Source organism: Schistocerca cancellata, chromosome 5 (assembly GCF_023864275.1).
Source record: "Schistocerca cancellata isolate TAMUIC-IGC-003103 chromosome 5, iqSchCanc2.1, whole genome shotgun sequence".
NCBI classification, from domain to species: Eukaryota; Metazoa; Arthropoda; class Insecta; order Orthoptera; family Acrididae; genus Schistocerca; species Schistocerca cancellata.
The window spans coordinates 251,029,058-251,049,448 of record NC_064630.1 but is presented as its reverse complement, the minus strand read 5'-3'; positions in this window follow the sequence as shown (position 1 = coordinate 251,049,448).

Here is a 20,391-nt window from a genome sequence, read left to right as displayed (position 1 = left end):
ATACAATTGCGTTCCAAACCGTCATCACAATTATAGTCTCATTTACCCTTACATACTAAATTACTCGTTCAATATCCTCATATACTTTCTCTGTTTTTTCGTCTTTTGCTTGCGACGTAGCCGTGTATACCTTAACTTTCGCTGATGGGTTCGTTTGCTATCGAATCTGATGAGAATATCCCCCTCGATTAACTATTTCTGGTAAATTACTCTCCGCATTACTTTCCCACTCATAACGAAACCTCCTCCCGTTATACTATTTTCTGCTGCTGTCGACTTTACCCTAGATTCGTCTGGTCAGAAGTCATTATCTTCATTTCATTTCATTTTACTGACCCCAAGTATTTCTAGATTTTCTACTGGTTTCAGACTTCTGCCATTCCATGCTCTGACTCGTAGAACACTATTACTTCCTTGATTATTTCATATTTTTCTCTAATGGCTATATCCCTCTCGGCTGTTGCTTCCCGAATATCAGTATTGGGGACTAATCCTGAATCTTTTGCCAATACAGAGATCATCATGACACTTTTTCATTTACGAGATACACGTCGTGCGATTACACGTTATATGCCTTTAATGCAGTGGTTTCCTTTGTCTTCTGAATCTCATAGCGCTGATCGTTGCCGGTTCTTCCACCTTTTTGGGGCAGGCAGTTTCGCGCCACAAGAGCGACAGAGTGCCCCGAACCTCTGGCCGCTCCTCAGTCGTCTTCGACAAGGAAACTGGCTGAACGAGGGTGGCCTCTTATGGTGGAAGTCTTAGTCACTGCTGATAATTTTTATTCAGAATTTAAGTAGCGATTAGGTTCGAACTCGAGGCCCAAGACGTTTTGCTTACTTGTCAAAGAAGTTACCAGGTTTTTCCGTGATTTGCACTCGGCATTTCGTGTGGGCGGATGTCACATGTCACCTGTTCAAGTTTATCGTTGAATACTTCTCTTACTTTCTTTATTTCGTAGGGCACCCAGACCTCCGACCGAACACGCCCAGATACCGTGCTCTCACCTATATAACACTGGTGATGTGATCATATCCTTCACCATTTAGCATTTTCTTAACTCAGTTATGGGACGACATCCTATGCAAGACAAACGGCCCCCTACTGTAACACCATCTCCTCCTTACTTCATCGTTATTTTTACACATGAAGGCAGGTAGCGCTCTCCAGGCGTTTGATAAACGCAAATCCTTCCACCGGATTGATACAGGGTACGGTTGTGGCAGTTTCAGCGCGTTTCCACTTCACATTCACATCATTAACAATCGGTTTGGCTAGCTTCAGAAAGATTGAAAAGCATTTAATAGATTTGTCACTCAGGTTAATCCAGTGATTGGTCAACGTTCGAAGTCACTGGTCTCTCCCGATCCACCCATTCTGGTGATACTGTTTCTCTACTGGCTACACAGTACTCCCTGCCTCCATTTATATTGACAGGCCGGACTCTCGTTACATCTGGTGGTCAATTGTTCAGCATTGCATGCGGGTGTCTCAGATAGTGTTAACGAAAACGGCAGTACATCCTATCTATATATTCAAAAGTAAGTTTTCCTCACTCACGTGCGAGCTGATGCCGATGATTGGAGAATAGATGAAAATAATTGTTTTACTTGTTTTATTCGACGAACAGTTGTTATATGACGAATTGTCACACGTTCCCGAATAGCTTCCCAGATGACCAGTATGAAAGAATAAATAAATAATAACCACAAAAATTTAAATGAGGCACGACTTGTAAGTATGAAACAGTGTAACAACTTCAGCCTCATGCTATGATAGATCCATTGGCACACCATGATCGCTTAATTCAACATCCCGCTTTAACTGACTATTTTCTGAACCATAATGAGCGCCATGACCTTCACTTCTTTCAGTAACGCCTCACCTCTCTGTATCATCCAACAACTTGAGGTCTGCTTTGCTTGAGAGGCGAAAGGCTAGGTTGAAGAACAACGTGGAAAAAATACGAATTTTATAACCACTGCAGATCGATGCTTTGATATTCTCCAATGTGTAATGTCATTCTCAGTTGTTGTGTACCATTGTCTTCAAGCGTAAAAAGCCTGTTACCTGAGTTCACTTTCACACTCGTAGTATTTAAGGATTCAAGCCTGTATCAATTATTGATATATTTGCGTTATTAAGGCGGAAAGGATAAACCTAGTGTTCTGGTATATATGGTGCTCATTAGTGACCGGGCGCTAGCTTAACCGGCATACAACAAGTGGGAGGTGAAAATGACTCGAGCTCGGACGCAACCATAAAAAGTGCATGGTCGAAGTGGCGGCGGCGGTGGTGGCGTTGGCGGTGGTGGTGGTATTTGCCTCTAGTGGAGCTCACAGCTTCCACCAGCTCCACGATGACTGTGGCCAGCGACGTCTGCGAGCTGTGCCAGTGGATGGAAGGTGTGCGACGCGTGTAGCAGATGCTGCGGGGCATATGCAATCGCGGCACGCGTTGCGTGCAGTAGAAACGATTTTGGCTGTAAAATGTTGCCGCTGACGCGGCTGTTGAACACTTATGTCACTTACTAAGTTAATACTCACAGTCTACTGCTGTATTTATAAGCCATGGGTATCACTTTGGCGTGTATCTTGCGAATCAAAATGGGCGCCTAATACATCTTGTAGGGTACAATGTTAAAGAACTTGTTTAGTCGTAAATTAGGAGTCAAATGCGGTTTAACGACCCAGTAGCTCGCGTCGCCAACAGAGGTGATCAGAATATTGGCCTGGGCAGTAGTTGTATCGACTTCTAGTGAATACTGAATGTGGGATAAATGCTGACGGGAGTTAAGAAGCGGAAGTGCTTTAAAGGGAAGAACATTAATTTAGAAACCAGACAAAGTTTGGTAACGAGAAGTCGTTAAGGAAGTTGCTTTCCGATAAAACTGGTTCAAGTATTTAAGGTTAACAATAACGAGTGCATTACGAGCAACCGTAAATGCCCTGTGAGGAGCTTCATCACAACTTCAGTAATTTTCGTAGGGAAATTTTCAAAACGGCGCTAACCTGTGTGAAATACAATCCTTGACAAAAAACTGAAGTACGCACAAGACATCGTCGGATTTCAATGTAATTTCGTACATATAAATATCGTAGGAGAGCCTGGAAATACTTGAGATGCAATTCTCTGTGACGGGTCAAACAGCCACAAGAGTGCATTAGTGATGTTTGTTTTCAGTATTGTTACCAAGCCTGGTAGGGTTTACCAGGTAGGTGGAAAGCTTCAAATGTTGAGTGATCATTGTGAAAGGCAAAGACATGCTGCGCACTCCTGTGAGATAACGTCATCAGCATCTGAAAGAGAACGAAAAGTGCATCATTGTAGGTCTCCAGTATGACGGTGGGTCGAGTTGTGCAATATCCAGATTTTGGGGTATTCGTTTATGACAAACGCTCGTTGTTGGACTGCATGGGAGAATGGAGCAGGCATACTCTTCGTCAAGATTCTGATCGACCACGTATGACCACCGGGGAAGAGGGATGGGGGATTCACAACATTGTGAACTAAGCATATCATAACCCCTTCGCATCTGCCGCTGCCATCCAGGATCAAATAATGGACTATACTCCCTGCGATAATCTGTCATACCGTATTGGACGGAGACTGCCGATAACTGAACTAGGGAATTACCATCCCATGCGTAGGATGCTGTAAACAGTACAAAACAAACGGCTGCGTTTGAAGTGATGACATGATGGTGAAGCCTCGACTGCTGATGAGTAGTGTCGTATACTTCTACTCTGCCTCGAATGACAGTTGGCGAGTGTGGTGGCAACTTATTTTGCTAGTATCAGATCGAATGTAAGCACTCGATGACTGTCTAACCGACTGTTACAGAAAGAAGGCTCTCTATCGAAGATCACAAGTGTTTCATGTAATAGAAGTTATTTCTGATGTAACATGACAGACAGTTACGGCTACAGCATAAAATTGTCAATCCATATTCATACCCATATTTTACTGATGCTTAGTTCATCAACTCTCAATATGTGGTTCACGTTATGGTTTATGTTTTCCTCTTTATAAATTGTGTCCATCATTAGTAACAAACGTTGAAAGCCAGCTCAACCTTATTTATTATGTTGTTGTTGTTGTTGTTGTTGTTGTTGTGGTCTTCAGTCCTGAGACTGGTTTGATGCAGCTCTCCACGCTACTCTATCCTGTGCAAGCTTCTTCATCTCCCAGTACCTACTGCAACCTACATCCTTCTGAATCTGCTTAGTGTATTAATCTCTTGGTCCATTCTACGATTTTTACCCTCTACGCTGCCCTCCAATATTAAATTTGTGATCCCTTGATGCCTCAGAACATATCCTACCAACCGATCCCTTCTTCTCGTCAAGTTGTGCCACAAACTCCTCTTCTCCCCAATCCTATTCAGTACCTCCTCATTAGTTATGTGATTTACCCATCTAATCTTCAGCATTCTTCTGTAGCACCACATTTCGAAAGTTTCTATTCTCTTCTTGTCCAAACTAGTTATCGTCCATGTTTCACTTCCATACATGGCTATACAAATACTTTCAGAAACGACTTCCTGACACTTAAATCTATACTCGATGTTAACAAATTTCTCTTCTTCAGAAACGCTTTCCTTGCCATTGCCATATCCTCTCTACTTCGACCATCATCAGTTATTTTGCTAACCAAATAGCAAAACTCCTTTACTGCTTTAAGTGTCTCATTTCCTAATCTAATTCCCTCAGCATCACCAGACTTTATTCGACTACATTCCATTATCCTCGTTTTGCTTTTCTTGATGTTCATTTTATATCCTCCTTTTAAGACACTGTCCATTCCGTTCAACTGCTCTTCAAAGTCCTCTGCTGTCTCTGACAGAATTACCATGTCATCGGCGAAACTCAACGTTTTTATTTCTTCTCCATGGATTTTAATACCTACTCCGAATTTTTCTTTTGTTTCCTTTACTACTTGCTCAATATACAGATTGAATAAGATCGGGGAGATGTTACAACCCTGTCTCACTCCCTTCCCAACCACTGCTTCCCTTTCATACCCCTCGGCTCTTATAACTGCCATCTGGTTTCTGTACAAATTGCAAATAGCTTTTCGCTCCCTGTATTTTACTCCTGCCACCTTCAGAATTTGAAAGAGAGTATTCCAGCCAACATTGTCAAAAGCTTTCTCTAAGTCTACAAATGCTAGAAAAGTAGGTTTGCCTTTTCTTAATCTAGCTTCTAAAATAAGTCGTAGGGTCAGTATTGCCTCACGTGTCCCCATATATCTACGGAATCCAAACTGATCTTCCCTAAAGTCGGCTTCTACCGGTTTTTCCATTCGTCTGTAAAGAATTCGCGTTAGTATTTTGCAGCCGTGACTTATTAAACTGATAGTTCGGTAATTTTCACATCTGTCAACGCCTGCTTTCTTTGGGATTGGAAATATTATATTCTTCTTGAAGTCTGAGGGTATTTCGCCTGTCTCATACATTTTGCTCACCAGATGGTAGAATTTTGTCAGGACTGGCTCTCCCAAGACCGTCAGTAGTTCTAATGGAATGTTGCCTACTCCTGGGGCCTTGTTTCGACTCAGGTCTTTCAGTGCTCTGTCAAACTCTTCACGCAGTATCGCATCTCCCATTTCATCTTCATCTACATCCTCTTCCATTTCCATAATATTGTCCTCGAGTACATCGCCCTTGTATAGACCCTCTATATACTCTTTCCACCTATCTGCTTTCCCTTCTTTGCTTAGAACTGGGTTTCCATCTGAGCTCTTGATATTCATACTAGTGGCTCTCTTTTCTCCAAAGGTCTCTTTAATTTTACTGTAGGCAGTATCTATTTTACCCCTAGTGAGATAAGCCTCTACATCCTTACATTTGTGCTCTAGCCATCGCTGCTTAGCCATTTTGCACTTCCTGTCGATCTCATTTTTGAGACGTTTGTATTCCTTTTTGCCGGCTTCATTTACTGCATTTTTATATTTTCTCCTTTCGTCAATTAAATTCAATATTTCTTCTGTCACCCAAGGATTTCTATTAGCCCTCGTCTTTTTACCTACTTGATCCTCTGATGCCTTCACTACTTCATCCCTCAAAGCTACCCATTCTTCTTATACTGTATTTCTTTCCCCTATTCTTGTCAATTGTTCCCTTAGGGTCTCCCTGAAACTCTGTACAACCTCTGGTTTAGTCAGTTTATCCAGGTCCCATCTCCTTAAATTCCCACCTTTTTGCAGTTTCTTCAGTTTTAATCTACAGTTCATAACCAATAGATTGTGGTCAGAGTCCACATCTGCCCCTGGACATGTCTTACAATTTAAACCCTGGTTCCTAAATCTCTGTCTTACCATTATATAATCTATCTGATACCTTTCGTATCTCCAGAGTTCTTCCATGTATACAACCTTCTTTGATGATTCTTGAACCAAGTGTTAGCTATGATCAAGTTATGCTCTGCGCAAAATTCTACCAGGCGGCTTCCTCTTTCATTTCTTACCCCAAACCCATATTCACCTACTACGTTTCCTTCTCTCCCTTTTCCTACTACCTAAATACAGTCACCCATGACTATTAAATTTTCATCTCTCTTCGCTATCTGAATAATTTCTTTAATTTCATCATACATTTCTTCAATTTTTTCATCATCTGCAGAGCTAGTTGGCATATAGACTAGTACTACTGTCGTAGGCGTGGGCTTCGTGTCTATCTTGGCCACAACAATGCGTTCGTTGTGGTGTTTGTAGTAGCTTACCCGCATTCCTATTGTTTTATTCATTATTAAACATACTCCTGCAATACCCCTATTTGACATTGTATTTATGACCCTGAATTCATCTGACCAAAAGTCTTGTTCCTCCTGCCACCGAAGTTCACTAATTCCCACCATATCCAACTTTAACCTATCCATTTCCCTTTTTAAATTTGCTAACCTACCTGCCCGATTAAGGGATCTGACATTCCACGCTCCGATCCGTAGAACGCGTTTTCTTTCGTCTGATAACGACGTCCTCCTGAGTGGTCCCCGCCCGGAGATCCGAATGGGGACTATTTTACCTCCGGAATATTTTACCCAAGAGGACGCCATCATCATTTATCCATACAGTAAAGCTGCATGCCCTCGGGAAAAATTACGGCCGTAGTTTCCCCTTGCTTTCAGCCGTTAGCAGTACCAGCACAGCAAGGCCGTTTTGGTTAGTGTTACAAGGCCAGATCAGTCATTCATCCACACTGTTGCCCCTGCAACTATTGAAAAGGCTGCTGCCCCTCTTCAGGAACCACATGTTTGTCTGGCCTCTCAACAGATACCCCTCCGTTGTGGTTGCACCTACGGTACGGCTATCTATATCGCTGAGGCACGCAAGCCTCCCCACCAACGGCAAGGTCTATGGTTCATGGGGGGGGGGGGGGGGGGGTCTTATTCATTATGGTGTAATAAATTTTGTGGCAGTCAGACCACGCGCAAAGGTCTTTTCTTGCCTTTCCAGAATACGTACGAAGCTACTCTAACCTTGACACTAAATACAAATAAAATTTACCAACTGTACGGTATATGGTAATTACTATACACCGGCTGTCGGAAGTTTAGAGACTGGATTAATAAAAAATAGAGAACAATTAAGATGGCGGTTTTAATGATTCATGTGTTGTACATAGTCACCTTCACTTGGGTACAATGCACGTAACAACCGTATAACCAAGTGAAACTCTCAGAAAAGTCCTTCTTTGGAATGTTGTACAGCTCACGAATCACATCGGTAGCTTTTTCAATTCTGCTGAACCATCTGAGATCCAGAATGAAATTTTCAGTCTACAGCGGAGTGTGCGCTGATATGAAACTTCCTGGCAGATTAAAACTGTGTGCCGGACCGAGACTCGAACTCGTGACCTTTGCCTTTCGCGGGTGCCGGTAGAGCACTTGCCCGCGAAATGCAAAGGTCCCGGGTTCGAGTCTCGGTCCGGCACACAGTTTTAATCTGCCAGGAAGTTTCATCTGAGATCCATTTTGCACTTTGGCCTTTTTTTGGTAGGTTCGTATTGATAAGAGCAAGTCTCATTAACTGAGAAGATTTTTCCAAAAACGAATTGTCTGCATTTTTTATATCAGTCAAATGACGCCAAGCGTCAGTAATATATCTAAGGTAACTTTGATACACATTTGAAGCGATTATCACTAATCAGTATTGCAGCTACTCAAATCCGACATGATGGCGGCGAAAAATTAACAAATCCAGGTAGGTGGCGTTGGGAAATTTAGAAATGTAGCATGGGACTGGCGGGAAATTTAAAAAAAGCAAGATAGTAGTGTTGGAAATTGAAAAATGCAAGATGGCGAAACTAGATCAGTTGTACTTTGTAACCACTCTCTCCACTCATAGCATTTCCCCCCTCCCCTTTCACCGCAAGCAATACATAGAATAATATTACAGTCGGTACTAAAGTGAGGCAGCCAATCACTTGAATTGCGTAAAAATGGCTTCATATTCTAAGACATACAGTATTTACGTATTAAAATATATGTGAGTTTGAAGCACACACACATTCATTATGTATATATACGTATCTGCACAAAAAATGCTGCCAAAAACATGTCAACTCTCAGATGAAGTGCCCCAAAGATATTCTCATACCTAAATATTTACAAAATACATATGGGTAAAAAATGATGTGCTAAAGAGGCAGTTGACATGCTTAGGTGCAAATGCGGCAAAGCATAGAAACATACCATATGAAGCTTACAGCTGTCCAAAACACATGTTTGCTTAGGTACTACGCTAAACAGCCAAGGACACGTACCAATAGGCAGTCTGAATTACTTCCAGCTACTGGAAGAAACTAATAAATTTCACTTTGGGGTCTACACTGGGCGTAATGCAAAGGGACCGCAAAAATTAGATACGTTCTGTCTGGCTTGTCAGGTGTGACAATGTTAATTTAATTACTAAAATATCTGCAATGTTTGTGTCAATGTTCTTTCCTGATGACGTAAAAAGGAAAAAAAAAATGTTAGCAATCAACAACTTTCATGTCAAATGTTGCGGTTTTAAAGGTTTTCAGTAATGTTTCAAATTTGGAAGCAACATTTTAGGGGGAAAGAATTTAATACATCATGTTCTGCACTTGAAAAATAAAATCGATGATATTAATACTTTAATATGCTTTTTATTTGCGTTTGTTCTAGATCTACATAATGTTGTGTGCAAAACGAACTTTTGAGGAAGGCTACAATGTTTGCCAACCAAGAACTATTGTTCAAAGGTTATCTAGAACTTCTACAGTCTGTATTTCTCAAAATAAACTATTAAAAAACACTGAAAATTTAATCACCAAAATAAACTATGTTATTCCCACAGTAATCACAAAAATCTGTTTAATCTATTTTACAATTTATTCGTACATATTTACATATTTGGAGTGTATTTACAGCAGCATTGCAATATGATCATGTTGCCTAAAAATTGCCAATGATTTTGTTGATATGCCATGTCAATTATCCACACCTCTGTGAAAGTGGTGAGTTGAAACAAGTTTCCCAGTAACATGATTTTACGCAGTCTTGGTTCAATAGGAAACTTAACAATGATCTGGCTGAATTATTTATGGAAGCACATCAATTTTCTAATTAGCACTTTAGTGATATAGCATAGGTAACGGTAGTAATACACACCCTTTTAGGTAAAAAACGGGGGTTGCTGTAGTTCCAAAGTCAGCCAAGCATTATAGCGACTCCATACTAGAGTATTAACGTTATTTTGAAAAAAAAAGTTTGCCATCTTCTGCTGATAATACCAGACATTACAGGAACCGAAATAAAATAATAGTTGGATCCTTTTACCGACCTCCCAATTCAGATGACACGACAGTTGAAAGTTTCAAAGAAAACTTGAGTTTAATTTCGAACACGTATCCTACTCATACAATTATAGTTGGTGGTGACCTTAATTTACCCTCGATACTTTGTTGAAAATACGTCTTTAAATCCGGATGTATGCATAAATCATCATCCGCAATTGTACTAAACGTATTCTCTGAAAATAATTTCGAGCATTCCGTTCATGAGCCGATGCGAATAGTAAACGATTGTGAAAACACACTTCATCTCTAAGCAACAGATAATCCTCCAAAAATAAACAAAAAATATACCTATTCAAAAAAGCAGATACAATTTTACTTGATGCCTTAAGAGACAATCTCCACTCCTTCGAAACTAACAATGTAGACCAAATTGAGTTGAATTTATAAAAATAAAATCGACAGCAATTGAGAGATTTATACCAAATAAAGCTGATCGCCCTTGGTACTCAAAACGGGTCAGAGTAATTTCGCAGAAACAACGAAAAAAGTATGCCAAATTTAAACGAACGCAAAATCTCCAAAACTGACGATGTTTTGCACAAGCTCGAAATTTAGCGCGGACTTCAATGCGAGATGCTTGTAATAGTTTCTACAGAGAAACTTGTCCTCGAAATCTGGCAGAAAATCGAAAGAGATTCTAGTAGTATGTAAAGTATGCTAGTGGCAAGACACAATAGACAAATTCTCTAGTCGACAGAAGTGGAAATACTATTGACGACAGTGCTGTTAAGCACAGTTACTAAAAACAGACTTCCGAAATTCCTTCACCACATAAGACGAAGTAAATATTCCAGAATTCGAATCAAGAACAGCTGCCACCATGATTGATTTAAAAGTAGATGTCATCGGAGTAGTGAAACAACTTTAAATCACTTACTAAAAGCAAACCTTCCGGTTCAGACTGTATACCAATTAGGTTCCTTTCAGAGTATGCTGACACAATAGATCCATATTTAATCGTAAAATAGTGCTTGTTACACGAAATATTCATACCCAAAGACTGGAAAGTTGTTCAGATCACACTAAGAGTCAAGAAAGGTAGTAAGGGTAATCCGCTAAATTACTGACCCATATCATTAACGTCAATATGCAGCAGGATTTTGGAACGTATATTGTTTTCCAACATTTTGTGTTAATTCGAAGAGAACCGTCTGTTGACACACAGTCGAAATGTATTTACAAAACATCGTTCTTGTGAAACACAGCTAACTCTTTCCTGAGACGAAGTGTTCAGTGCTATTGTCAAGGGATTTCAAATTGATTCTGTATTTCTAGATTTCCAGAAAGCTTATGACACTGTACAACACAAGCGTCCTGTAGGGAAATTGCATGCTTATGAAATATTGTCTCAGTTATTCGATATCAGAAAGGTCATAATTGGCAGAAATTGACGGAAAGTAATTAAGTAAACCACTAGTGACTTCTGGCGTACCCCAAGGTAGTGTTATAGGCTCTATGCTGTTTCTTATCTATATAAACGATTTAGGAGACGAACTGAGCAGCCGTCTTAGATTATTTGCGGATGATGCTGTCGTTTCTCGTCTCGTAAAGTTCAAAAATTGCAAACCGATTTAGAAAAGATACAGTATCTGTATGGTGCGAAACTTCGGTTACACGATAAATCATTCAAATCTAAAGGCCGTAAATTTAACTAACTACCTAGGGAAGAGCAGTAAGCTTTGTATTATCGCGAAGTAGGGGAGTGACTGCCACGGACACAATACAGGTTTTGGTGTGGAAATCATTAAAAGAAAGGCGTTTTTCGTTGCGGCAGAATCTCCTCACGAAATTTTAATCACCGACCTTCTCCTCCGAAAGCGAAAATATTTTTTTGACGCCGACTTACGAAGGGAGAAACGATCATCATAATAAAATAATGTGTTAGTTTTTTCTGCGCGCTGTTCGAGGTTGAGACAGAGAATTATTGTGAAAGTGGTTCAATGAACCCTCTGGCATTGGCTCATTCTTGGCATTCTGGCACGCTTTGACTTTGAATTCCGTCATTGACCTTCTCAAGGACATCACATGATCATAAAGTTAATACCTGACGTCAATTATGAACCTCTATGAGTGATATCATCCTAATCAGTTGAATGCCACCCCCCTTTCTTTGTCTCCACCCAGTTATAGCGCAATACTAAAACTAGAAGAGCCAGTGGAAAACCCAAGATGGCTAAAATGGCCCAATTGTGTTAATAGAAAGTTGAAAGCCTCTCCCTTCCCTATCTCCAGTCAGTTACAGTGCTGCATCCTTCATTTCCAGCAAATCATACTGACAAAAACAACCCAATTGTGTTAGTGAAAAATTTAAAATCCTTTCCCGTTTCCCTTCCCTCCTAATCTCCAACTAGTCACAGTACAGGGTTAGAAGTCCTCGCTGATGGAAAGATATTAAATGTGTGCTTTATACTCCTTGCCCTCTCCCCTCTATCCCCAAATAATCAGACTTTAGTATAAGAAAATAGCCCAATCGCGTAAATTGGAAACTAAAAACCCTTTCCCCCTCCCACTACTTACAGAAAATCATAGTACAGTATAAAATAACCAAGATGGCGGAGATAGCCCAGTTGTCTTACTGTTGAATTTAAAACACCAACCAATCACAACATAGTATTAAAATTATACGTAAAATGGTGAACATTACATAATTTCAAAGCTGCACATCAATTATGCCCTCTCCTCCTCTCCTCTTTTTTTGCCTCCAGCCAATAAAAATTGTGGAAATAGGTCAATTGTGTGCTTTATGTCTCCCTCCTGCCGATCAGAGCATAGTATTAAAATGATATGCTAGATATGCAGTAAGAAGTAACATAACCCTTAATATAAAGTCAAAGTTGTTCACTACTTCTGTGAATGTTACATACCTCTGGCTGAACACTGAAGTGAAGCCAAGATCAAGTTATGCATTATATAGATACACGTATGTATATCTGCATTTCATAAATAAAAAAAATCTGTGCTCCTTAAATACGTCTGTCATAAAATAATAATTTTTCTCTGTTATCTCTGACTAAATACTAAAATTGCCCAGATCAAGGCAATGCATTATCCACGTACACATACATACTTCTGGCATAACACTAAAATAGTTCCAATGCCGAAAGATATGCATTATACACAAAAAATGCTGCACACACACACACACACACACACACACACACACACACACACACACACCTCTGTATTTATTAAGTCAAATTCTGTACTCCTTATAAACATATGATCTCTCCATATTTTATACCTCAGATTATATATTCCTGACAAACATATGATCTGTCTCATGCAAAGGAGGCATTCTCCCTCTTTCACACCCTCCTAAAAAAATGTGACCTCTCACACAAAAGTAAACATTTCTTCTCCCACACAAACATATCTCTGCATTTCATTTACCAAACACTGTAATCTGGAAACCCAAGTGTGATTCCAACTCTCAGCGCATTAAAAAAATACTTCATCAAATGGTTCAAATGGCTTTGAGCACTATGGGACTTAACATCTGAGGTCGTCAGTCCCCTAGAACTTAGAACTACTTAAACCTAACTAACCTAAGGACATCACACACATCCATGCCCGAGGCAGGATTCGAACCTGCGACCGTAGCGATCGCGTGGTTCCAGACTGAAGCAGCTAGAGCCACTCAGCCACAACGGCCGGCAATACTTCATCTTATCTGTGTCATGTTTGAAATGTCAGTGGACGCCTCAGGATAAAGGAACAACTAAGCCGGAATGGGAATTTGAGCGGCCGTAGTGGCCGAGCGGTTCTAGGCGTTTCATTCCGGAACAGCGCTGCTACTACGGTCACCGGTTCGAATCCTGCCTCGGGCATGGATGTGTGTGATGTCCTTAGGTTAGTAAGGTTTAAGTAGTTCTAAGTTCTAGGGGACTGATGACCTCAGATGTTGAGTCCCGTAGTGTTCAGAGCCATTTAAACCATATTAGGCAAAACACGCTTCTTGTTCCATTTTATTACCATAAATATAGATCATTTCTCAAAAATAAATTGAAAAATGCAAACTGCTCAATTCAGATTTACACACAAAAGGTTCAGTATTAATAAATAAGAAGCAAAATTTCTTACAACCCTGGCCAAAGTGAATTTAAGAACATTCAATGAATCAAGGAAGGCTCCTTGGCATATCCAACCTACTGGCGTGGAATAATAATAAAATACTATATAACAACTGAGTATTACATCAATATTATACTTGTTATGTTAAAAACACCAAATTTCACACAGGGGAACCGTGGAAGGGGCAGATGCGGCATGCCTGGTCTGAATGAGATAAAAAAAAAGGCACAACTGTGTAAATTAACACCCGATTGCTGCTAAAGAGAAACTCAACTTATAAAGGATGCAGCAAACAAGGAGGCCCTTACATCTCAGAGGCTACCATGAAACGGGAAGCGACACGCCGGCCGCACGCACGCGCACAGTCAATGCGGACAGCTATGCCCGGTGGAGCGGCAGTAATAAACTAGACCTCGGAGCAGCGCCTCCAAACGCTACGAACAGTTGGGAAGGCAGAGAGAAAACAAGCAAACATATAAATCATGCACAATTATAATGGAACATATGGAAATGCTCGGACCAAGACCAAAGCTCAACGTGAGCGTGGCCCGAAGCCCCGACCAAACCTTCGCTGGCCGAAGTGGTCGAGCGGTTCTAGGCGCTTCAGTCGCAGGTTCGAATCCTGCCTCGGGCATGGATGTGTGTGATGTCCTTAGGTTAGTTAGGTTTAAGTAGTTTTAAGTTCTAGGGGACTGATGACCTCAGATGTTAAGTCCCATAGTGCTCAGAGCCATTTGAACCATTTGAACCGACCAAACCTTACGTGTAACAACCAGAATTTCACGAAAGAATTATTTATGATGAACCGGTTAATCTTACAATAATATATAATTGTTTCATATCATAATCACACACAACCCTCAGTCATATTAACTTAAGTGGCTTAGAAGGTAAAGGCAAATAATGACTGCTAGCACTCAAACAGCTACAATCGTAATCATACTTAAAACAAATTTTAATTTTTGTGAAAGGGTAAATCCGACCAGAATAAAGGAAACCAATTACGCAAAGGGCCAAGACTCACTGGCCACTAGCGTTAATTTACCACAACTGTAGGCAATTTTATAATCACCACATCAGTCAAGGAAGCAACAACTTACATTACAAATCAAACTCAATTTCGACCTCAGCGGTCATTAACACACGTGACGGCCTAGAACATATGACAACGTCAGACACAGATGACAAATAAGCAGACATTGAAAAAATTGTAATTAAAGGAAATTTGAAAACAGAAATGTGGAACTCAAATGATGTTAAACAGAGGTACCAAAAGCTAAATTCAGTTGTTGAAACAGAGTGATGGAGAAACAAAGGCAATCCAGCGTAGTGGGAAAAACTTCAACACGGGAGCGCATGCGGCAATCAAGCAACGAGTACCTTATCTGCAAGGGCAGAATAGACACCATTAGAAAATGAACAGCTCTCCAACACCCATATCAGCAACTATGCCTCCTTAATGCATTAGGCGCTAGTATAGCCGACCAACACGACTTTAGCGACCACCGGCCGCTTAGACACTCGTGCGCCCGTAGCCTGAGGCGACTAGATAGGAGCGGATCGCGCCAGTAGACAAGGATGTAAAAAATACAACGAGCCAACACGGATCAATGTTCAGAAAAAACTATAAATATTCCGACCTCCCAAGGTTTTTCGTCATAGACGCGTACGGAATACATAAGTCAGTACAGTGTACTCTCGCTGTTGTGAGGCTGAGGAAGGCCCAGTTCTTTGAGGCGTCATGTCACGGACTGCGCGGCCCCTCCCGCCAGAGGTTCGAGTCCTCCCTCGGGCATGAGTGTGTGTGTTGTTCCTAGCATAAGTTAGTTTAAATTAGTTTAAGTGGTGTTTAAGTCTAGGGACCGATGACCTAAGCAGTTTGGTCCCTTAGGAATTCACGCGCATTTGAACATTTTTGAAGGCTCAGTTCACGAGTCTCAACTAGCTGGATAAGACACAACTCATCTAAGAGACAGATAGATATTCACTAACGTTTTGTGTCAGCTGCTTGTCACAAACCATAAAGTGAGTAGTAAAGACAACAAACTGAAACACGAAATATGATACACATAAAATGTATTAAAATTTTTTTCGTACAATTTTGTGTGTACAATGTAATGACGAAAGTCATGGGATAGCGATATGCGCTAGTACAGATCGTGGTAGTGTCTCGTACACAAGGTATAAAAGGGCAGTGAATTGATGGAGCTGTTATTTGTATTCAGGTGATTCATGTGAAAAGATTTCCGACGTGATTAGTGGAACACGATGGAAATTAACAGACTTTGAACGTGGAATGGTAGTTGGAGCTAGAACAATGGGACATACTCATTTGGAAATCGTTATGGAATTAAATGTTCCACGATACACAGCGCCAAGAGTGTGGCGAGAATATCCAGTTCCAGGCATTACCATTCACCATAGATAATGCAGTGACCGACGGCATTAAATTGACGACTGAGTGCAGCAGTGGATGCGTTGAGTTATCAGTTCTAACTGACAGGCAGACTACGTGAAATAAACGCAGAAATCAATGTGGGACGTACAACACACCACCCTTCAGGACAACTGGCAAAATTAGGTGCTAATGGGCTTCGGCAGAAGACGAGAGACGGAGTGTCTTTGGTAACAACACGACATCGCCTTCAGCGCATCTTTTGGGCTCGTGACCATATCGGCTGGACCGTAGACGTCTGGGAAACCGTGGCCTGCAGATGAGTCCCGATTTAAGTTGCTAGGAGAGCAGACTCACGAAGCCATGGACACAAGTTGTCAATTACGCACTGTGTAGGCTGGTGGTTCCTCATAATGCAGTGGGCTGTGTTCACATGGAACGGACGGGGTCCTCTGGTCCAACTGAATCATTGACTGGAAGTGGATTAGAAGGGTTATGTTCGGCTACCTGGGGACCATTTTCAATTGTTCATGGACTTTATATTCTCAAACAACAATGGAATTCTTATGGATGACAATACGGTATTTCACAGGACCCCCCACCCCCACCCCAATTGTTCTCGATTGGTTTGAAGAATAGTCTGAACATTTTGAGGGAATGAATTGGTCATTCATCGGAAATACACACATCAAAAAAAGTTTTGCATCAACTTGGTACCGAGAGTTCCCGAACCTGTACCGAAAATTGGAATAGAGATCAACTTAAACATCATTTCCGCCTGTTTTAGTCCTCATGAAAACCACACATTTCATGTTGTTCCACCATACAGCCAGACCTTCAGATGTGGTGGTCTAGATTGCTATACACACCGGTACCTATAATACCCAGAAGCACGTCCTGTTGCATTGTTGTATGCCTGTATTCGTCGTCGCTACTATCCACAAGTTCGTCAAGGCACTGTTGGTCCAGATTGTCCCACTCCTCGATGGCGATTCGGCATAGATCCCTCAGAGTGTTTGGTGGGTCACGTCGTCCATTAACAGCCCTTTTCGATCTATGCCAGGCATATTGGATTGGGTTCATGTCTGAAGAACATGCTGGCCACTGTAGCCGATCGATGTCGTTACCCTTAAGGAAGTCATTCACAAGGCGTGGACGATGGGGCGCGAATTGACGTCCTTGGAGACGAATGTCTCGCCAATATGCTGTCGATATGGTTGCACTATCGGTCATAGGATGGCATTCACGTATCGCACAGCCGTTACGGCGCCTTCCATGACCACCAGTGGCGCACGTTCGACCCACATAATGCCACAGCAGGCAACCTCTACCTTGCTGCACCCACTGGACAGTGTGTCTAAGGCGTTCAGCCTGACCGGGTTGCCTCCAAACACGTCTCTGGTTGAAGACATATGCGACACTCATCGGTGAAGAGAACGTGATGCCAATCCTGAGCGGTCCATTCGGCATGTTGTTGCGCCCATCTGTACCGCACTGCATAGTGTCGTGTTTGCAAAGATGGACCTCGCCATGGACAAGTCTGGTGTGAATTTGCGAATCATGCAGCCTATTGTGCACAGTTTGAGTCGTATCACGAAGTACTATGTCTGCACGAAAAGAAAACATGGTGGCGTTGTTGCCAGGGTTCCACCAAGCCATAATCCGTAGGTAGCGGTCATCCGCTGCAGTAGTAGCCCCTCGGCGGCCTGAGCGAGGCGTGTCATCGACAGTTCCTGTCTCTCTGGATCTCCTCCGTGTGCGAACAACATCGCTTTGGTTCACTCCGAGACGCCTGGACTCTTCCCTTGTTGAGAGCACTTCCAGCCACAAAGTAACAACGTTCAAGTATCGAACCGCGGTATTGACCATCTAGGCATGGTTGAACTACAGACAACAGGAATCGTGTACCTCCTTCCTGGTGGAATGACTGGAACTGATCGGCTGTCGGATCCCCTCCGTCTAATAGACGCTGCTCATGGTGGTTGTTTATATCTTTGGGCTGGTTTAGTGACATCTCTGAACAGTCAAAGGGACAGTGTCTGTGATACAATATCGACAGTCAACGTCTATCTTCAGGAGTTCTGGGAATCGGGGTGACGCAAAACTTTTTTTAATGTGTGTATGTGGGACATAATCGAGAGGTCAGTTCGTCCATAGAATCCTCCACTGGCAAACTTTCGCAATTACGCACGGCTATAAAGACAGCATGCCTCAATATTTTTGCAGAGGACTTCTAACGGCTTGTTGAGTGCATGCCACGTCGCGTTGCTGCACTATGCCTTGCAAAAGGAGGTCCGACATGATATCAGGAGGCATCCCATAACTTTCGTCAACTCAGTGTACAGTGTGTTCACATTCAATGTTTTTATATTAAGTTAGTAGTGACCTCAATTCAGAATCTAAAATATACATTTTTCAGCGAGATTTTTTCTCGACTAATTGTGCATCTAAATTTCTTTGGAAAAAAAGTAACGTAGGCAGTATTGCACATACTGATGAGTAGAAGCAATGACACTCCATGTACATTCGGCAGTTGTATGTGTAACAGAAATGACATGTATTTGTATTATCAGTACCCTCCAAGATTAACACATTCAGGTGACTATGGTGTTTTGTAATATACAATGGAACATTTAATAGCTCTTTGTCTCTCCTCTTATCTTCTACAGTCATACATTCACAATTTGAACACAGGATGCTATAGATGTTTGTGGAAACGTCTTCGTTCTGGTTTTCGAAAACATGAACATATTCGAGCTTTGAGAGAATGGCATGTTGAAAACGTTCAATCTGTCTGCATATAGAATATATTTAGAAACACACTACTTTCAGGATATTATCCCGCTAAAATAGGCCTCTTGAAACGCGCTTTATCCTTTTCCCGGATGTTTACTATCACGCTTTTATTTGCTGTTACCTTAGGCAGTTTGTACTCCAACATAAAATCCGTCCTGTTCAGTAACTTCAACGCAAAGTAGAATTATCCCTTCAGTGTCCACCAAAAACCAGGACTTTGGGAAGTTTCCATTTCCTTCAAACGTAGCTCTGTGCCACTGGTTGAGTACGAGTCACTGATGTCATCGCAGGGTGACAGAAGCGTACTCTTTGTGTTCATTCAGTCTTTGGCAGAAGATATCTATAGAGGAGACATTTATCTTAACTGATCGGTTCATGTCTCGCACTCTGTTGGTGAAAGCTGGGATACATGTAGCAAGAAACGGTTTGGGATCTGTGGACCTATCGTAATTGTCAATTACGCTAGTACATACTCACTTTTTAAAAGCTGAATCCACAGAAACACTTCCTAATCTTGTAATTGATTTTAACATGCTTTGTAGATGGCTCTCACATCGTTTATAGTTCTAGATAAAGTACTACTTTACTTGCTCTAAAGTTGAGGACGACACTGGTAATAATGTGGAGGATGAGATGTCCACAGTGTTCTGGTGGTTTTTTCTTCATCTACAGCTGTTGCTTCTTCTTGCAGATTTTTCCCCAGCTGCTCAATTAGAGCGCTGATTGTTTGCTGCTCGATCAGTAGGACCGCAGATTCTGTAACATTCAAGGGATAAAGAAACATGTATTCACAGGCGTGAGAAACAAATTATTTAAATGACAAAGTGGATAAACCAAAGACGAATATTAATATATTTTCTTTTTTGTCGGGATTCCCACTCTGCTCTCTCAGCTCACAACTGATTCCACAATGTTGACAGTTGGACTGACAAAACATAAATGATTTTAGCGAGTTTGAAGACCTCTCTTTTACACCCTTGCCTCAATGCTGAGTCAGCAGAGGTTTCTTATCTCGTGTGCTGAGTCAGAGATTGCACTCTCACAACCTCATAAATGCCAGTTTCCCACAAAGACCAACCTCGAGGAAACAGACATGTTTTCTCTGACACAAGCGAGTTGATGCTTGCTCCAATACGTTTTATAAGCCTTACTGTACTTACATTCTTCTCCCAACTGCAGTGCTTCAGACAAACATAGGTGACATTCTGCGTCAGAAACAAAAGAAGTGCCATGAACCAGTTCTAAAAGAAGAATATTTATTTTTATCACTGAAAGAGGAATCCCATTAATACACACATAACAATTC